This window comes from Callorhinchus milii, unplaced genomic scaffold (assembly GCF_018977255.1).
Source record: "Callorhinchus milii isolate IMCB2004 unplaced genomic scaffold, IMCB_Cmil_1.0 Scaffold3, whole genome shotgun sequence".
In the NCBI taxonomy this organism is placed as follows: Eukaryota; Metazoa; Chordata; class Chondrichthyes; order Chimaeriformes; family Callorhinchidae; genus Callorhinchus; species Callorhinchus milii.
This window is the reverse complement of record NW_024704744.1, coordinates 96,915,869-96,936,442: the sequence shown is the minus strand read 5'-3', so window position 1 is coordinate 96,936,442 and position 20,574 is coordinate 96,915,869. Positions and strand designations below refer to the sequence as shown.

General features: G+C 48.1%; 1 protein-coding gene across 3 annotated transcripts in view; it reads right to left on the bottom strand.

Moving 5' to 3' along the window:
* nrxn1a (neurexin 1a) overlaps positions 1-20,574 on the bottom strand; it is a 740,055-nt gene that overhangs the window by 250,215 nt on the left and 469,266 nt on the right. The gene's annotated exons all lie outside the window — the stretch shown is intronic.

The window sequence follows — 20,574 nt, the reverse complement described above, 5'->3', positions numbered from 1 at the left end:
ATGGACACAGCCCAGCCCAAGGAACGAAACCGTTCACGTCTTAACCCCAGGGGAAGTTTTTTGGTAGGTCGGGGTATTAAGGGATACGGGGAGAAAGCAGGAAATTCAAATCGAAAGGATAAGTTGAGGTTCAGATTAGCCGTGATCTAATTAAATGGCGGAGCAGGCTCGAAGGGCTGAATGGCCTTCTCCTGTTCCTGTCAAGCTCTTATGAGATTGTGATCAAGAGGATATCAAGGCTCAGACGAAGGAACCAAATTGGCTTAGTGCGCTAACCGCAGAATAGTACCTGAGCCACACCTTGTTTCCGTGCCAGTCAAACACAAAAGGCCCAGCCTTAGCCTGTCAGGCTACTTCAATCTTAGAAAATGCCGTCATGCCGATTTCTAGAGGTTTTTGAAACTAAATCTTTGATTGGAAGTCAGTTTTCTTCAGATCGTTAAAGATTAAAACTGTCTTTGCGTTTACGACAAATTTGCGTTTCGGGCCTCAAGGTGTTAAAGAGCTTAATAGTGAAGATTTCAGTTATCAGCATCTCGATCCCAAGGTATGTCTCTGGCTTAGAACACACGACGTGGCATGATGGCTCCTGATATGTACAAATGCAAGCCTTTCTCACTGCTCTACCGCTTCATGTCATGAGAGGGGTGTCTCCTCTCGGGCAGTGACAGATGACGACCCTTGTGCAGTCTAATCACACGGTCTTACAAACAACAACGACAGGACTGTTTGATATGAATGATGCGTGGGAGGGGGATGCCTCACATATACAACAGCATTTGTATAACGCCCCAGGATAAAAGGCTCAGAGCTTTCAAGGGTTGGGACTGGATGCTGAGCGTGGACGAGGGAAAGGGGATAGGGAAAGGAAGGTGACCACAGACACAATCTAAGTGATAAGATTTTGAGGCTGTAGGCAGTGTAAAAGGGCAGATACATCGGGAAAGGTTCAGACGATAAAAACAAACCAGAAGAACAAAGCTTCGGTGCGGCTTAAAAACATGATTTAATGTGCTTTTCCATCACCGAAGTGCATTCCTAAGTACCTCTATGTTCCATAATAATACACGCAATAGTGCTTAAACTTTGAGGTTGGAGCAGTCTAAAATCTGTCTGAAATCTGAAGAGCTTAATGGTAAGGGACAGCTGTTTGTAAACTGGAGACTGACAACAGTCAGAGCAAGATACTGCATTAGAGAATTGTCGTGTCGTCGAGCCATCTCAAACCACTTCACAGGACTTTGCTGCAAAGTGTAAGAGATTGTATATTTGTTGGCGAATGTGGCAGCCAATTTGTACATAGGATTGCCCCACTCGCCACATGAAGTGGATGATCGATTTAGTTCTGAACGAGAGCTGCAGCTTGATTTCATACAGACCCTTTGCACGCACAAGCTGGTTTTGTGCTGTGAGACAGCGCTGGCAAGGAAGGGGATCGACATTGTCCAAATTCCTTTCACCTGCGACAGTTGTGACAAGAGGAGAGATTCAATCCCACAGTCTGAGCTGATCCCATGATCCCAAAGGTGAAAAGCCAGATTTCTCAACCCACTTCGGAGGCGAGATTTAAAACGATTGCTTTTACGGGGCCCGACGAGATGCTCACTGAACAATAATAATAACAACAATAATAATCCTTGCATTTGATATAGCGCTTTTCACGTCTTCTCGACGTCTCAAAGCGCTTCACGGATTAGACTGCGAAGTGAATTGACTGTGCATTTTGTGGGCTAAACGCGGCAGCCAATTGCGCACAGCGGCGTCCCCCACAAACAGCCCTGGATTGAAAACGACCAATTTATTATTTCTTTTTTTGAGGGATTATCATCAGACGTGTGGAGCAAGCAAACATGCCCAAGGTTTCGCCCCCCTGCCGGGAATGGAAACCCAGGTGTCTCGCTTGCAAAGAAGCTTGGCTATGAAGCAAGCGTGATACACACAACACGTCCGACACGATGCGAGACTCAAGAGAAAGCTGCCAAAGCCTGGACTTCATAGCAGGCATCGTATAAATGGTACAGGAATTAAACAGCCAGAAAGGAAAGCTTTGTAGACGTTGCCAACTCGCTGTGCATGACTCCTTCTATTCTCGCTGGGGCTGTAAGCTGAGCCACCCCATGGGTTGCTCCTCGGACTGCATTAAAGATGGAGGCTCTGGCCTCTGATCTCAATCTGGGGGAGGGGGGGGTTCATTCTACATGTCGTTCGGTGAAATTCATCAATTTTTTTCCCCCTTTAAAAAAAGGGGAACCCGCAAACTCCCTCCGCCCCGCCCGCCTTCCCCGAAAACGGGCAGGTCCGAGAGGGATGCCGTTTGATATTTCCGTGGTCGGTTCACGGGTGAACAGCGCAGCGCAGCTCAGCTCGAAGATGAGCATTTGCGCAAACCAGCGCTGCCTTGCGAAGCGATAGCTTCGACCGTAGATCGGTGGGGTGCGGGAGGGCGGGGGGGGGGGTTGGGTGGGGGTGTGGGTAAGAGCATCCCTTAACGGTGAGGCAAATCATCAGACGGGATACCACGAGGAAATGTTTCCTCAATCCTTTTCCACCCCGCTCCGAGGCTTTGATTTTTTTTCCCGGCTTACTAAAAAGAGCTGCGTCTCCAACTCCCGTTCAGACAAAAATTCTGCGCCGGCACAATCAAGTCACACGAACGTCTCAAACTCACTGAGAATTGACTTTTGTGCAGCGTCTTTCACATGGGGAGGACGTCTCGAAGCTCTTTACGCGGGCTGGCCGGCAGGGGCACCGAGCTGAGCGAGAGGTGTGGTGACCCGAAGAAGATGGGGAAAGCGGGGGATCGGAGAAACCGCACGAGTTTTGAAAGAGGCCTTTCTCAAAAATAAAAAAAAAAATTGGGAAGGGGGCCAACGGGGCAAGTTGGAGGGGCTCCGGGATTGGAGTTTCAGAGAGCGGGGCGCAGAAAGGCTGAAGGTCTTCGGAGTTAAGCGAGCAATGGTGGGGGGGGGGGGGTGGGGGGGGCAAGGATTGCAGAGTTAACCCGTGGAAGGACCTGAAGACCAGGACAACCTACCTACCCAGGCAGGCAGTTAAATTCCTTACCTATCCAGACCCCGACCTGTCCTAATCAATAGTTATTACGGTATAATGGGACTCAGTGCTGTATTTTTCCTGTAGCTTCCTGGCATTTATGCAAAAATTTCGACCTTTCACTTGTGCTTTGGGTTGTCGTCAATCCATTTTCGGATTCCTTGTCAAAAGCAGGGGAGAGACAAGGCGGTACGTTTAATAGCCCGTGTTTCATTGGTCCTAATGGATAATTTCGCACCGAGAGCGGTTTAAACGGCAGGTCTGTCTTATCAAAATATTAATATTCGCCTCCTTTTAACAAAGGGCTACGAGTGTAGCTTTCGACAGAACTGTGGCCCGGTGCCAGCCTCAAAACACTGCGCGATCGGCTCCTGTCTGCTCTACATCCGGCAACGGGCTTGGCGCGTGCCCACCGCCAACCGCCTCGAGCGGGCAGAATGTTGGAATCAGACGGAGGTCACCCCTCCCCGTTTTCCCCGCACGAAACGAAACAAACCGAAAAAAAAAAAGAAAGAGAGAAAAAAAGACGGCTGTTCGACGGAAAATAAATAAGCAACAAAATCCCAAATGAAACATCACGGAGAGTGAATAATTCGGCGCTCCATTCCGACAGAGCGGTGGGAGCAAAGCAAATTATTCTGAATGACATGATATTCATAGGACGTCAGGCTTGGTTACCGTTCGCAAGATGGATGCCAATTAATGAGCCCCAGTTGACCCCCACAAACTTAGCTCTGAACTTTATTTACTCCCTGAACCGCTCAGTCTATTAAATTCACCCTCCATCCTCAACCCCCCCATCCTCCACCCACCCACGCACCCCGTCCCCATAAGCAATCCAGCTCTCCCATCATGGTGGACAAATCCCATTTTGAAACCGTACATTTTGACCTAAATTTGACATTTTAAGAGTTTTTTTTCCCCAACCTGGTTCGGTACAAACCATAAACTGCAGTGTTTCTGGTTGATAGTTACTTTCAAGTTCTTCTCTCTCTCTCTCTCTCTCTCTCTCTCTCTACCCTACCTCCCCCACTGCCTTATTTGTCCACAAAACACACACACACACAGTCACTCCACTTTACAGTATATCCATTGAAGCTCTTTGGGATGTCCTCTTGACGTGAAAGGGGCGACTACAAATTTGAGTAATTTTTCATTAATGCTACAAAAGTCAATGGCGAACAGTCGAGAACAGGACCAGCTCTCCGTGGTCTGAAGGGCAGAGGGATTTGCTGGCAATGGAAATATTTCGCGTTGGGCTTCCCAGGACTTAATGTAAAGTGTAGTGACTGTGTGTGTGTGTGTGTGCAGGCAAACACAGGAGCCAGTTTGCACAAAGAATCCACAGACTAATCTTAACTGGGACGGTGGGACGATGAGGCGGACGGGCAGGGGAAAGCTTATTTGCACAAGCGCAATAAGGGGAGATGAGAAGCATTTTTTTTTCTTACACAGAGAGTTGTTCGGACGCGAAACATCCCAGGTTCGCGGCGGTCAAACTATATTAACTTCGAAGAGGAAACCGGGCAGACATCGAAAGAGAACTGATTTACACTGACACGAGCAGGAAACGGGCAGGTAAACGGGACTGAAAAGGATGGCTATTTCAAAGCCCCAACACGGATACAGACGCGGTGGGGCTGAATGGCTTTCTTCTCTGCTGTTCCATGGTTGCGTTAATTTCAAATCCGTTTTCATCGCAGGGAGCAAACGGATGGAGCCAGGTGCTATGCTGCGAAAGGCCATTTTTCCCCACAGGCCGTGTAGAAATCTGGAACGCCAGAGGAAAAGCTTGCCGCAACTCGGTTTAAAGTAGGTCAGAAATACATTCATTGCCCGGCTCCCAGTGTCAGTTTGCAATTCCAAATAAAACAGCTGAAGAGGTTGCGGAGGGGGGGGGGGGGGGTGGGAGGGGGGAGGGAGGGAGGGGTTGGATGGCAGACACTGGGGTGAAATTGAAAGCATTCGGGAAATCATTTGATGTGAAAGCGATCACATCAAACACATGTTGGAAAGCCGCAGATTTACAGTCGTAAACTGTAACCGTTACCAGTATTAAACGTTTCCCACTCGCTTTGCCACTGACTTTGGATTGGATTGGATTCTGTTTTTTGGCACGAAAACCTTCAGGTGCAACCACTGTGCTTGGGAACGGAGAGAGAGAGAGAGAGAGAGAGAGGGGGAAGATAATGACATGCCCTTCAGCCTTGGTATCATGGTTGTTGTGCCCAAGGCTTTCTCTGCTTTGACTGGTGCTTCTGTTGCGGAGATCGATGAGTTTGAGTGCAGTTAATACAGCACAACAATATGATTCATGTCACAAACGAGTTCTAAAATACAACACACTGTGCACAACAACACAGACACACCCCCTAAGGAATACGGTTCTGCCCAATAATCTACTTGCCCGCCTCATGCACGCATCTTTTGTTTACTGTTTATTCGGGGTTTAGAGATTGAGATGCAATTGAAACAGCGCAGAAGTGACATATTTGGCAGCTGCAGTTTGTGCGTTATGATTATTTCATATCGGATTCGTCGTCAGACGGGCTTTCGCAAAGCCTCCGACTGCGCAAACGACACACCTCAGGACCGCTGTTGCGTTCACGTATACAAACAGACGAAAAAAAATCGCGAGGACGGCTCAACCCCACGTGAACTCGCGTTTGCTCTATTTTGGGAAAATGAAAGGCTCCCGGATTCTTCTCGTTATTATTCCCTCTTAAGAACGCCATTCGTGCGATCACCTCGGCACCGTAACCGGCGTTCAACTTAGCAACAGAGCTGTGTTGATTCATGTTCGGTTAATCACAAAGCTTCCCTCCCGAGAGCAATGGCTCGGTCCCTCCGGCGATGACGACACGCGAAAACAAACAAAAAAAAAATGGGCTAATTTCGGCTTCTGCCACCATTATTTTCTGGATCCGCTTTCATTCCCTCCCTGCCCCGCCCAACGCAAAGTCCGCGTAAAAGGGTTACCGAGGCAAATAAGGCGAATTACTGCCCGTAAATGTATCCGAGCCCGGAAAGTAATGGGATGGCAAGTCGTTCAGAACATGAGAAGCTTGTTCTGTTAGTGGTTATTAATCCATTAAAAAACACAGAGGCTTGTTTTACTCCCAGGGTAGCAGACCTTTCATGATATACAGACAACGCCATCACATTCGGTGATCAAAGCTCGCAAAGCTCGCTGCCTACCGCCGTAACAAAGTGCGCTCTGAAACGACTGCTAAAACTAGGCTTCGATAAATGAGATATGCTGATTCCCTACAGCTCTCTTCTACCAGAAATGGGTTGCGTCCAATCCTAAAACCAGGGCTCTATCTCTCTCTCTCTCTCTCTCTCTCTCTCCCTCCATCGGTTGGCTGTGCCATGTAACGTCATCCAACAGTACCCGCCGGTGCCTGCACGTGTCTTCCCCAATTTGTCTATCAGCCACCTGAATCCGTAGGTGCCATTTTAAACCCAAGGTCCTCAGAGCTCATGACCGCAAATTCCTTCTCTCCTGTCACGACGAGGCGTGCAGAGGGCAAGGTTTCACGTCGGATTCTCAACTGCGTCGCAGTTCATTCAACAGTTCGTTCACAACCCACGAACACGTTGCAGATTTTTCACCTGCTCGTTCGTGACTTTTATTCTTCCAAGAGCTTCGGAACTCCTACCCCTCCAGCTCCAGCGCTGGTCACTCGTGGCGCCTTTAAGCTGTCTTTTTTTTCTCTAAGAATCTCTACGGATCGAAGCACATTAACCTTTCAAAAAATGTACGCATTTATGTTCTGGCGCCCAGTTTACAGGAAAACGGGTCTCAGTCTTAGCTCTCCGTACCCTTTGCCCAAACGTAAGAGGTTTGCCACGCGCGATTTAACGAAGACCACTCCCTTTTAAGGCCTTTCTTGGTCAGATGGGTACACGGCCAAAGCAAGAAACCCGTGACCAAGCAAAGCAAAAACTGCTTAACTACTCCCGCCTTCCTGTAGCTGCTCTTCCCCTTTTGCCACACGCAAATCCACCTTGCAGACCGCTCCTGGACTTCGCGAGCGCATCAACAACAACTTGCACTTATCTAGCGCCCCTCACTCAGTTATATCGTGTCCCACAGGGCTGAGATCAAAATACCCGCCAACTAGGGTTAGGGTTTCCACCAGTGGTCAATGTCCACAGCGTGACTGATGATCAATTTACATGGCAACGCTAACAATTAATACCCTAAGGTGCTGGAAGAAAGGGTATTTTCGAAGGAATATTTCGAAACGGAGTTGTAAAGGAAGTAAGACCTCGGATCTTTATATAAAACGTGGGGTGGGGGGGGGGTGGCGGGATTGCGGGGTAGAAAGGAAACGTTCATCGATCAGCAGGATGCAGGACTATGAGTGTGAGCAGATCCCGAGCCAGTTAAAGGCAAGAATCTAACAAGCTGCTCATCGTAAGATTAATGGAAGCAGCTGACACACACACACACACACACACAATCGGATCTCCGATTTCAAGGAGTGCAATCACGGGGAAGGGAGACGGGAAGGGGTGGCAAACCGCACATTTTTCCAACAGAAGGTGCGAAAGAATCCGGGAATAATCAGGGATTTTGAATCTTTCCACGAGCCTCCCTTGGGAGTAGGTGACAGGCCAATTCTCTCTGATCTGATGGTACGCAGCTGGAGGTGGGGGTGGGGGTGGGGGTGGGGGCGGACTGTAGCCCCGTGTCTCAATTCGTCACTGTTACCTCGTGGAGACGGGGCGGGTTTTGATGAAGGCATTTTATTTGTTGTCGGCTTTAAAGATAGACCTGCATTTTTTTTTCTGATTCTGCTTTATTGTAGATATTTCCCCTTACCTTCCCCCCCACACACCCCCCCCCCACAACCCCACCGCCCGCAAATTATCTTTCTCACTCTGACTTCTGTCTCTGGAGTCTCTCTCTCTCTCTCTCTGTCTCGCTCTCTGTCTCTCTCACCACTGACATTCTTTTGTCTCTGGACTGAAGCCTCTCTTTATCTCCGTCTCTGTCTGCGCTGGTGCTTAGACCTCTGGAGAGTTTCTTATCAGTGCCACATTTAGCTCTCACACGTTGCTCGCTGGTACTGTCGAAATTCAGCAAATAAAGCGGCGATGAAGGTGAAACAATGAGACGGGAGCGAAGGGCCAAACCAAGCTCAAAACACAGGGACGTATAAATTTTTTTTTAAAAAAAGGAACAGGAGGAGGCCATTCAGCCCATCGAGCACATTCCAGCCTTTTAGTAGATCGTGGCAGTTCTTTTAACCTCAATGCCCCCACCATCTTGCCAAGCCGCTTAAACACCTCCACTGCGCAGGAAAGGATTTAAAGGATTTAAGAGAAAACCTTTGCGTGTAAAAGCCAAAAGGTGGAGTGGCCAAAAAGGGCAGGTTGTTGCATTAAAAAGTCCACCCCCCCCCAACCCACCCCCCACCCCCCCACATCATTACAAGCTTCGCAAATACACAATCATTGCACTTCTTCGCAGTAAAGCTCCCGGGAGCCGCGTTTGAAACGTTTCGATGACGTGATAAGGTGCCATTTCACGGGTAAGAATTATTCGCTCCACACCACGTCTCTCCTCTTTTGTATCCGGTGCCAACATCAACATCATCCCGGCACCCATCCTACCATGGCCTGATGCATTACAAAGGTCCTACAGTCGTAACTGAGTTAACGCTGAGAAATTGTTCGGTGTTGAAGGGCTGGCAGATGTCGGCAATGTTGTTTCACACTCGACTTGTTCTGCAGGTAACGCTTCCAATTCTAAACTCGTGTGCTGAGAATCATACCTGGATTTAGTAAGTCCTTCTCCTGCTGTGTTCACACGGTGACACAAAGGTGTGGAAAAACTGTGATACAGGCCGAGCGGACCTGTCCCTTTGTATTCTTATAATTATATAATCCCTACATTTGGTATCGCACCTTTCACGTCGGGAGAACGTCACAAAACTAGTCCCAGGATATCTCTGTTTTGGGTGGGGGGGGGGGGAGGGGGGGAGACGCCCAATTTTTAGGTTTATCTGCAACTTTTGCGTTTCCGCAACCGTTCCTTTCAGGCGCATTAGGTAGCAATGCAAACTGCCCCTCACGTTCTACAGGGTGGACCCCAAAGTCATGTTGCCCCCTCCTTGTGTGTGGTTTTCTTCTTATAATGAATTTCTATTTTCTGTGGCGGGTGAGTCGAGTGGAACAACGCTTAATACCAGTGACTTCCTCCTCACTCCATCCATGTTAACGGAAGTCCCTCTACTTACAGGCGGCATGAACTTGGTCTCTATTCCCTTGAGTTTGGAAGGTTGAGGGGGTGATCTGATTGAGGTTTTTTAAAATAATAACGGGATTCGATTGGGTAGATACAGAGAAACTATCTCCTCTGGTGAAGAATCCAGGACAAGGGGGCATCATCTGAAAATTGGAGCAAGGCCTTTTAGGAGTGAAATTGGGAGGTAGTTTTTCACCCAAAGGGCAGTGGAAATCTCTCTCTCTCTCTACACCTCAACCATGATCTTATAAAATTGCAGAACAGGCTCGATGGGCTGAATGGCCTCCTCCTGTTCCAACGTTTCTAAGATGTCGCACCCACCATACACTGCCGACAGAACATTACCTGCCTTGAAAATGATGGCCCTTCACAATGATCTTCTAGATGTCTAAATACCCACAGGATTACTGATACTCCATACAATTAAGTACTTCTAAATACAACTGCCATCATTCTTCCACATGTTTCTGTTGTCGGTCAGTGCGCTGCGTGCAAAAAAAAAAGGACGTAACAGGACTTTGCGAACACCCTGTACATTAATGGGAAGGAGATAAAAATCGACACCCATTCTATCAGTCTGGGCAAAAAGCGAGACCTGTTGCTTTTATGACATCCATCCAGTCACCCCATCTAATCCCAATCCATCTGACAGCTGAGTAACGTTAGGACATTTGATACTTTCACGCAGTCCATTTCGAAGACAATCGAACGCCAGAAAACCGTCAAAAGAAAAAAAGAAAAAGGGACGCGTGCTTCGAAATGCACTGCCAACCAACGTGAAGCAAAGACATTTTCTTAGGCGGGTGGCAAAGGGACTAAACTGTGTGTAAAAAAAAAAAGAAAAGCCCCGTCTACATTGATCCCGAAGGAATCACCGACCTTCTTTCACAGAAAGAGTTCAGGCAAAAAAAAGATAACAATTAGCATGGAATTGAACAGGTGATTTGCCATGTGGAGTTGCTGATCTATAACGACAACAGCAACTTGCCTTTATATAGCGCCAGGCACTGTTTCGGAGCGCTTAACAGTGGCGGAGCCCGATGCTGAGCCATGGGGAAGGGGGGCTGGGGCGTGACCGTAGGCACGGTCGACCGGAAAATGGGGAGAGAGAGGGGCAAGGCGGAGGGATTGAGGGAGAGCTATACTGAGGTTTACTGCTGTTTATTGAGGCTTATGGCCTCCTTCAAGACCCTCCTCTTTGACCGTACCTTCGATCATCCTGCTTCCTCCCCCCACCCCACCCCCCAACCCCCCGCGCCCGCCCTCCACCCTCCACCAATTCCTGACAACAATGTCATTTTGTTGTTGCTGTTATTGCTGTTGACAAGTCGTGTTTATTTCGTGCCGCACGCTATTTATATTAAAAAATCTTTCCACGGCCTCTTGGTTAACCGTCTTCTCTCAGGAAACATTTGTGGCTGAGTATTAAATTATGTTGTTCCGCCACCGTACCACAGAGTTGAAAGGCAGATGGATGAGGCACTGGGATGAATCTCTCAGTTGACCTGCAATCCTGGACTCTCTTTTTTGGGTGGATAGTGGTTGGCCAATTTATACACCACACGACCACAGATATTGGTGCGGTTCGATCTGCCTTCCTGAGGTTCTGACTCTTTGGAGCTTTCAGATAATTGCTGCCGGGGTTCAAGCAGCAAAGAGCAATTTTGCTTCGCCACTGGGCGTGCAAAGCAGGGCGGGGAGCAAAGCGATCATAGTAATAATAATAATACTCATTCTTACATTTGACACAGTGCCTTATCACGTTGTTGAGACATCTGAAAGTTTTGGCACGAACATGAAAAGCACTATAACAAATGCAAGGTTTATTATTAATATTCTTATTATCATTATCATTAGCACAGAATTTGCTCGTGTCGTCGTGGCGGAGAAATGACCGCAGTGGGAGTTTGACCAAGACTCCACCCCGAGCGCCCGTTGAAAAACGTCCGCCCAAATCGGCAGTGAAACGCGGCAATTTCACACGAGTTATTTCGCCGTCAGATCAAAAGGTACAAAGCGCCCCAGCAAGGCAAGGCAGCCGAAGAGATATTAATAACACGAGAGGACCTTGGCCTCCAAAACGTAGCACCTCTAGGATTTCAGCCGTGCTCCGGAGCATGAATTAATTATACGGGAGAAGGAATTTATAGCTATGGCGAACCTGAAAATTGCACGGGAGTGACGCAGGAGAGGCACTCTCTGGCAGCTTGGGCTGTTTGGGAGCCCGGAGTTACGAAGGCGTGGCGGTGGGTGAAGGGGGGGGTTACGATTTCAAGAGCTACGTCATTCAGGCCCCCCACCCCCCCCTCCACCCCCCAAAAAAAAAAACCAAACAAATCGTGCCATTCAACGTGTAACGTAACGTGCTCGCCTCCTGTATTGAGATCGTTTGCTGCTGCTGAAAACGAAGGATAATAATCCTCGCACTGTTACCGGCTGCTGCGTTCGCTTGCAAAATACGCAGTCACTACACTTCACGGTAAATCCTGCCTAAGCGCTTTCAGAGGCGCTCCTGACCTTTGAAGCCCCCGATGCCATACTAATTTACATTCGGTTGCAGCTTTTCGTGTCGGGTTGGACATCCCAAAGTGCTCAACAGCCACTTGTTGCTGGGAGCAGAGAGGTGACCGAAGGTGCGGTCAGAGACGTAGGTATTGAGAGGGGCGTTGAACGAGGGGAGGGAGGGAGATAGCCAGAGGGAATCCCAATGAGTGGGAGCAGGAAGACTGAAAGTCCGGCCGCTGATGGTGTATCTCAAACGGAAGGAATATCCTTATTTATATATTGGTTGCGTGTCCCAGGTAATTTGGATTTAAATCTTTTCACGGCCTCTTGGGGTGAGCTGCGCGGACCGGGGTTTGCGCGTGGTGGCCCCAAACCCAAAAAGTTTGGTGTGTGTGTGTGTGTGTGGCTGTGTGTGTGGGGTGGGGTGGGGAGGGGTTTGCAGTTTCGCACCTCGCTGCTCGGAGCAGCTCAGCAAACTGGGCTGACTTTAGTGTGGAGAGGTAACACCTTTGGAACCGGAAGGATGGAGGCCGGCAGGGATGTCACTCCTGCAGACTCTCCTCGATTTACGAGGCGCAGAATTGGATTACTGTTCTCTTAATCACCCGGTGCTGCGTCCAGGGTTTGTGGGTGACCCGGCGGGATTTTGGCAACGGTTCGATGCCAAACACGCTGTACGAATGAGTTGTCAAACAGCACGACTCGGGCTGGAGCTGTGCTCCTCGCACCACCTGGAAGAGTTGGTCTCAATAAGGGATGTGATTCTCAGCTGCACAGATAATACCACTACTACTGCTATTAATAATAATAATCCTCGCATTTGATACGGCGCCTTATCACGTCTTGGAGACGTCTCAAAGCGCTTCACAGGGTATACTGTAAAGTGAATTGACTGTATACTTTGTGAGTGAAACCCGGCAGCAAACTGCGCACAGCAGTGTCCCCACAAACAGCCGTGGATTGAATGACCAGATTATTATTTTTTTTTTTGAAGGGAATATTACCCCCCCCCCGGAAAAGCGATCCGCCAATCGACTAACAACCGGGTTCCTACTTCCTGCTAGGTATCCAGAGGCGTGTGGGGTAAGGAAACTTGCCCAATGTTTCCCCCTGCCCGGGAATGAAACCCAGCACCTCTTCCTTTTGCGAGGTGAGTGCCTCTAACCACTGAGCTACAGGACACCCCCCCCCCCCCGCCGCCCCCGACCACCGACTGGGGTCCTAGGGATCCTTGGGCGAATCCTACGGGGCCTCAATTTCCCCGTTCATCTCTCGTAAGCTACCGGTTTGTCCACTAGACCGACTGGGAATTTTGAACACTGCACGCCACCAAGTCCCTGAGTTTGCTTCGTTTTTATCATCGCTGCAGTTCCAATGAAAGCCACTTCACAAACCCCATCTTCCCACTCTACATCATTATACTGAAACAGTTCTGTTCCCAGCCTGTGGGTTGCCGCTGCCTGTAATATTGGGTTTCATTGAACAGAACTGATTGATTCACTGGGCCCACTTCGGCGACAGAGACAGTAGTTGACTGCATAACACTGCCATTCAGTTACCTGTTCGGAGACTGGGGCTGGTGAAATAAATGTGTCGTTAGATGTCGAGGTATTTCCGGCTCACAGAGTAGGACACCGAATTAACAGTGGTTAATGGCAAGCTGCAAATCACGACAGCAATAGCCATCCTTCACCGCGTTCGATGTCTGCCACTCTCGGTGTCCTCTCCTGCCGTCACGGTCGATATATTCGGTGTGTACGTTAAGAAGCTGGGGTGGAGGTGGCAGTGGTTGGGGGCAGGGGGAGGGGGCCGGGGAGGGGGAGTAAGGAAGACAGACTTGAGGAGAAAATAAACGTGCGCGGAGGAGTGCTTTCTCTCCAGCACTAAGACGGAAAACGACGTTAGTAGAATAAAGCGGATCTGCTTTGCCAGAAACTGGAGCTCGGAGTATTATTGACGAATCGTTTGATGGATCTCACAGTCCACGTGTTCCCAAGGTCATTCGCGGCCCGAGCCTTAAATGTTTGAAAAATAAAAAAAAAATTCTTGAATTGTGAACCGATTCCCAAGTGGAGGCTGAATTTAACACTCACCCCCCCCCCCACACCCCCCCCCCCCACCACCACCACCTTCCGGCTATGTTCGAACAGTGATGCCCGAAACCGCTCTGTTTCTGGCTGCCAACTTTTAGCCCCGTTACCCAAAGCGTCCCAGCATTTCAGTGGCCGTTTGGTGTGGAATACCACAGACTCAACTTTGCGGACATCGCAGGAATAGAATGCCCCCCCAACCCCTCCCCCCCACTCCCCACTCCCTCCTCCCCACCCCCCCCAGAACGTGATCATTTTACCACATCAGGTACTAAACTGTTCACTGGCTTAGGTTTTGAATCACATCGCTGTCCTATGTCCGCTTTGCACCTTGTTGGTGCTCGACAGTTAAAGTTGTCAAATGGGAGTCAGGCTCCTCCACCACTGTTAAGCGCTCTTAAGACGCTACCCCACGTGGAGGGCGCTACATAAGTGCAAGTTGTTGTTGTTGGTGTTGCTGCTGTTGTCAAAAGACACAGCCTCCAGAGTTTTGCTTCAAGGGGTTGAGCAGATAATAATAATAATAATAATCCTTGCATTTGATATAGCGCTTTTCACGTCGGGAGGACGTCCCAAAGCGCTTCACAGAATATACTGTAAAGTGAGTTGACTGTATATTTGTGGGCGAACGCGGCAGCCAATTGCGCACAGCAATGTCCCACAAACAGTCATAGATTGAAAATGACCAATTTATTATTGTTTTTGGTTTTGGAGGGATTATTATTAGGCTCTGTGTGGAGTAAGGAAACTTGCCCAAGGTTTCGCCCTGACCTGCCTGCACGGCAGTTTTCGAACGTAAAGGATTGCGGGTTGGCTTGGGAGTTTTTATTGGTACTGATGTCTTGCCGTGAGAGGGGCTGATAGATGCACTTGTTAAACTGCACAGCGAAGGCTAAAACACATCGGCTGTCAGTGTTTTAACCGGTCCGAACATTGCCTTATCAGCAAAAGAGAAGCCCTTCTTCCAGCAGATGGGAAAAAAAAACCCCACCCAGGAAGCGCAAAGGGTCATGAGGTGAATGCTGAGCAGATTCTTTGTGAATCGACATCTGCTGCAAACGATCTTGAACCAATTGCACCTAGAAAACACCATATTGTTTGCTCAGCGAGCCTCGTGGCTAAAAGCACCGTCCATTGTAGCACAATGGGAGATGTGCAAGACGCCAGCAGGAAGCACTTGGTGTGCGTCCAATTAGGAGTGTTTTATCCATTCAGGGTTATGGATTGTCGGATCGAGGACACGGTTACATTTGTAAATCTCGCACCAGGCCTTCAGGGATGTTGTTGTGGACACTAAGCAAAGATACGACTGATAAGGGATATCCAATATGGTTTTATAAAAGGAAGATAAGAGTCTAACTACTGTAATCTGATTGAATTCTCTCAAGAGCTAACCAAAAATATGGATACATCGCCTACAAAACGTACAGTCAATTCACTTTACAGTATGTGCTTTGAGACGTCTCGAAGACGGGATAAGGAAATACAAGGATTATTATAATAAGAGAGATGCAACAGATATTTATTCGGATTTTAGCAAGGTTTCCAGCGCCCAGCCAGGACAGTCAAGTGTCTTGGGACGCGAACAACACTGTATTAAATGTAAATTTGTATCGCATGGTCGGTTAGCGGAATGAGCAGATTTGGGGAAAGTGGGAGTGCGACGTATAGAAATGTGCAGAAGATGCATTTGGGGAGAAATAATTTAATTGTGGTTTGGGCGGTAGAATTCTCTGAGCGGTGTGGGGGAACAGAGGGATAAGGGACTTACAGTTACTAAAATTATGGTTTGGAGGTAGAAGAAACAGCCAAGGAAGGTTTTACGCTCAAAGCCACTGAGCACAAACATAAGGAAAGCGATGCTGATTGTACAATGATGTTGGCTCGGCTGCAACGGGAATACAATGCGCAGTTTTGGATGCCACGCTTCAGGAAGAATGATAGAATTATGGACAGAGCGTGGTTTATGTGAATAATCCTTGCATTTCAACACAGCGTCTTCCCGTCATCGAGATGTCTCGCGGGCGCCTCACAAGATTTACTGTACCGTGCACTTGACTGTAATTGTGAATTAACCCGCGAGTTGGTTAAGGATTGTCAGTAAACTCACACGCCTGGTGCAAAGGATGCACAAGGGTTCACACCCTATTCTCTGTCCCCCCTGCCCCCACCCCCTTAGGCGTTCCCTCTCTGCTCTCCGCACTCCCTTTTTCCGCCGTTAAGTGGTCAGGAAAGTAGCATCAGAGCTTTGAGAAGGGGAAAGATCTACTTGGCGAGGTAGAGAGGTCAGTCGTGCCCATGCCGAAGAAGGGGCAAGAATCCAACACACACGAGTTGCCAAATGTCACACTTCAATCAAGTTAGCGGGACATTCAATATATGTCACCACACCTTACAGTGGAGCGCTTTGAGGAGTCTCGGAGACCTGATAAGGCACTCTATCAAGTGCAAGGATTATTATTATTATTATTATTATTATTATTATTCTGACACGGCTCAGAAAGCTTGTCTCACGGTATCCAGTAGGTTCTGACTGTCCACTGTGGGTCAGAAGGACACCAGCTACTCTGAGATTTGGGTTCGATATTAAGCCGGTGTTCAGCCAGGGGTCAGACGGAGAGATCCGTTAGCTGGAGTTCCGTCGTCTGGATTCACAGATACAGGCGTTGAAAACGGCTGGGGGGTGGGGGGGGAGAGAGCTAGTGGGGGAGTGGGGAGGGGGGGAGGCAGAGGGAGCTAAATCCCTCTGGAGTGAAGCCCCAACTTGCACTCCTCCCCCACGAGAAAATTTAAGTCGCTTTCTCCGCAGATTGCAGACCCCAATCCAATCTTAAACGGGGTCCGTCCACAAAGGGTGGGAATCCTGTTGTTTAGTCGATTGGACGGGTTGCTTTTCCGGGGATAATAATAATAATAATAATAATAATAAAAATAATAATAATAATAATAATCTCTTTTCGAATTAAAAAATAATTGGGTCACTCAATCCACGGCTGTTTGTGGGACGCAGCCTCGTGCAAACCGGTTGCCGTGTTTCGCCCGCAAGGTACGTAAGTCGGTTCACTTCGCAGCGTACCACCGGGAAGCGCTTCGAGAGAACGTCTCAAAGACCCGGCCGGGCTCCGCATCCAACGCAAAGGATTTTTCTTCTCTCCCTCCATCTCCTCGGCTCTCACGCGGCGTAAAGCCGAGCCTGCGGACGTCAGCGTATGTCAACGGAGCCAGGAGGGGAACACATGAGGTGTGATCGGATGGCGGTGGATTGTCTGCCGGCTCAGCGGCTGGCGAGCAAGTTGTTGCCACCCACCAAGGGGCTAATTACCCGCAATTAATATTAAAAGCGTCGAAAAAAAAAAGAAAGAGAGAAAGTCCACCCTTAAACCGCGGATATTTACTCCAAATTAATTCAGCGGCAGAACTGCTGCGGGACTGATTTAGTCAGCTGGTCTCGACGTGTGGCGCGGGACGGCAAAGAACGGTTCCTTGATAAAAAGCTGGAAGGCTAAACAGATCCGCTCGATGGCTAAACAGATCCCCTCACAGTCGTCGGGAAGCAGCCCGTCCAGCTTTGGAAAGGGGAGAAAAAAAATCTCCGCCAGATATCAGGCGCGAGGCGTATATATATATATATATATATATTTTTATGTCAAAATAAAATTAACAATGAGTTTGCACGGGGAACAGAACACATTTTTATTCTTTGTCGGGCTTCTAGCTTTGCTCTTTAGCTTTGCTCACCGCTTCTAACCATTTTCCTCGGTCGGCCCAGGATTTACTCATGGGCTGTGGATAATAATAATAATAATAATAATAATAATAATAATAATAATAATGGTTCCACAATTGGCTGGTGCGGAAGCGTGTATCTACGTGGTGGGACCATTCCTGCTAACTATCTTCTCTCTCTCTCTCTCTCTCTTTTTCTCTCTCTTTCTCTCCCACCACCCCTCCCACCCACCCTTTCTTCGCTCGCTCGTGTTGTCCAACGCTTCGTTGCTTTGCTGCACAGTGCTCCCTCTCCTGACCAAGGATTGAAACAACACACCTTTTGTCCGACGAAGAAGGAAGGCGGGCGAGTTGAAACGACTATCGACGCCGGGATTTCAAACCCCCCGGGTTGACTATCCGTGGCGGACGGCAGCTCGACTGTGTTTTTTTTTTTCGAACTGAGACTCGCGCCGTTAAGGATACCTGGCGACGTTGTACTTACCCGTTCCCGGTCACTCTGAGACACGGAGTTTAAACTTCGCCCACGAGTACGCGGTCAATTCACTTGACAAGTTTATTCTGTGAAGCGCTTTGAGACGTCGAGGAGACGTGAAAAGCTGCTCTATCAAACGCAAGGATTGTTATTATTTATTATTATTAAACTGATGTTTCACTCCTCCCCCTGGGAGTTAAATCCGTGGCTCTGCAATAGCGACTTACACTGATTTACACAGCGCCCTTCGTCCAGGACAGCATCTCGGAGCGCTGATCAGACCCAGTTTCAAACTTAAGAGCAATGTCGTCTTATACAATAATATATATGTGATAATAATATATATAATGGCTCTACAACCAGATGAAGAGCAATTAATTGTGAGGTTTAACATAAAAGAGCGACCAGCACACAAAGGAAAGGGAAGCAAATCAAACTCTTAAGACGCGTTGTTTGGGCAAATGCCAACGGAGGGAAAGGATTAGGCGCGTCAGTCTGCAAACAATCAGCAGAATGGCCCCCTCTGCAATTACCGGATAGGGAAAAATTAAATTAGTGGTAAAAAAAATAAGGGGCTGCACACAGATGCCCGGGGAACGTGGCTCTCTGGTCGTATTAATTCCTAACCAAATGTCAAAGCTCAATAAACTGGTCTGGAACAATTTAGTGGCTTTCCACCTAATTTAATTCCTATTAACACTTCCACCTCCTCATTTCATTTCATTTTATTTTTTCCCCCACTGCTGCTGCTTCTGCTTCTGCTTCTGCAAGCGTCCTTCTCTCTCTTCCCGTTAAATTACTGCACACCCCAAAAAAAACATAATTTCACGTAATTGCGACATTCCTAATAGTCATTTTTATTCTTTCTTCCTCCCCCCCACCCACCCACCACCACACACACACACCCACACACCTTCCTCCCCCCCAACTCCCCCATCTCAGCACATTTCAACTTCCAGGCGCCCTTTTCTAAGGATGAATGTGGGTTTGTTCTGTGAAACGTTTTAAAAGCCTTTCGGAAGAGGTTGAAGGGGTTAAAAAAAAAAGGGATAGTGTAGAACTGAGGCTGAGGAAGGGCTGGGGATGGAAGATCTTTTTTTTTCATTCCAGCGCAGCAAAGAAAGAAGGGAATTCTGTTCCGCAAATATCCTGATCGCAGTTTATCCCGACAATGCACATCAGTCAACACCAACAAGGAATCGGGGAGGGAACCGAGGAAAACGCTACTGATTCTTCCAGGGCATTAGTTTCGGGGGCTTTTTGTGCTTCAGAAACCAGTACTTCTGGCATTTAATTGTTGGGGACCAGTTTTATTGTTCAGGTCGTAGAAGAAGACACGGTTCCTTTGTCTGAGTTTTGCTGAAAAGCAATTCCTTTCTGTTGCCCTTTTTTCTCTCTCTCTCTCTCTCTCTCTCAGCCCTATTCGTTTTTTTTTTGGGGGGTTGGGATTTTTTTTTATTATTATTAAACATCATTTAGACAGACACAAAGGTTCAGCAGTCACGGTTCCGGTCGAATGACTGCCACAATCCACTGAAACCGTGTAAAAAAAAACGGTAACTTTTATATCGCCGAACTCCTGGCACCAAAGACCTGATTGTTTCGATGGCATTCGGGAGGAATTAACATGGCAGAGGCTTCGGTGATAACACAAGTATCTGTGGTTCGTTTAATGCAAGAATTGACTCCGAACGCAGTCAATATCCTGTGCACATTTCAGGGCAATGAAGCTTGAATTGAGATACTTATCAAAAAAAAAACTATTATCAACACTGGTTCCACTCACAGCATTACCAGACTGTAGATCTTCTACAGAGACGACATCAGAGACTGCGTATCTCGCACCAACATGGGGGCTCAGACACACAATAAAAAAAAATATGCGATGGCATCAATATTTCAATTAAAAACCTGACAGATTTGACTTAACATCTCACTGGTAATGCCTTTCTCAGCGGGGCACGCCGGCAACTAAACGTATGAAGGAAAGAGATGGGGTGTGGAGGGAGTGGGGGGGGGGGGGGGTGGGGATGATGCTGAACTCGCAAGGAAAGGCTGTGCAGAGTAAATGGGGGTTAAAAAAAAAATGATATCACAAGCCTTCGGCGTTTTCGCAACCGTTTCAAGGATTGTGTCTAATAAAGATCAAATTAGGTTTTAATCTCCAGTCATCCAAACAGGGTCAGCCTGTGCGAGTTTGCAAAGGTTAAGCACAAGATCTGTTTCGTCACTTCATAAGTGGCACGGGATGATGGTTTAAATGAGGCGGTGCGATGAAGAGAAAATGAAGAAGGATGAACCGGTATATTCTAATCAACAGCTGCGGGTTTCACTGAGGGGAAAGCGAGGCGTTGTGTGTTTTTTTTTCTTTTTGCCATCCTCAAAACTGAGGACAATGGCAACAGCTCAATAGCAATGCTGCTTCAATTATAGATGATCCCAATTTAATTCTGCTTTCAATTAGACCT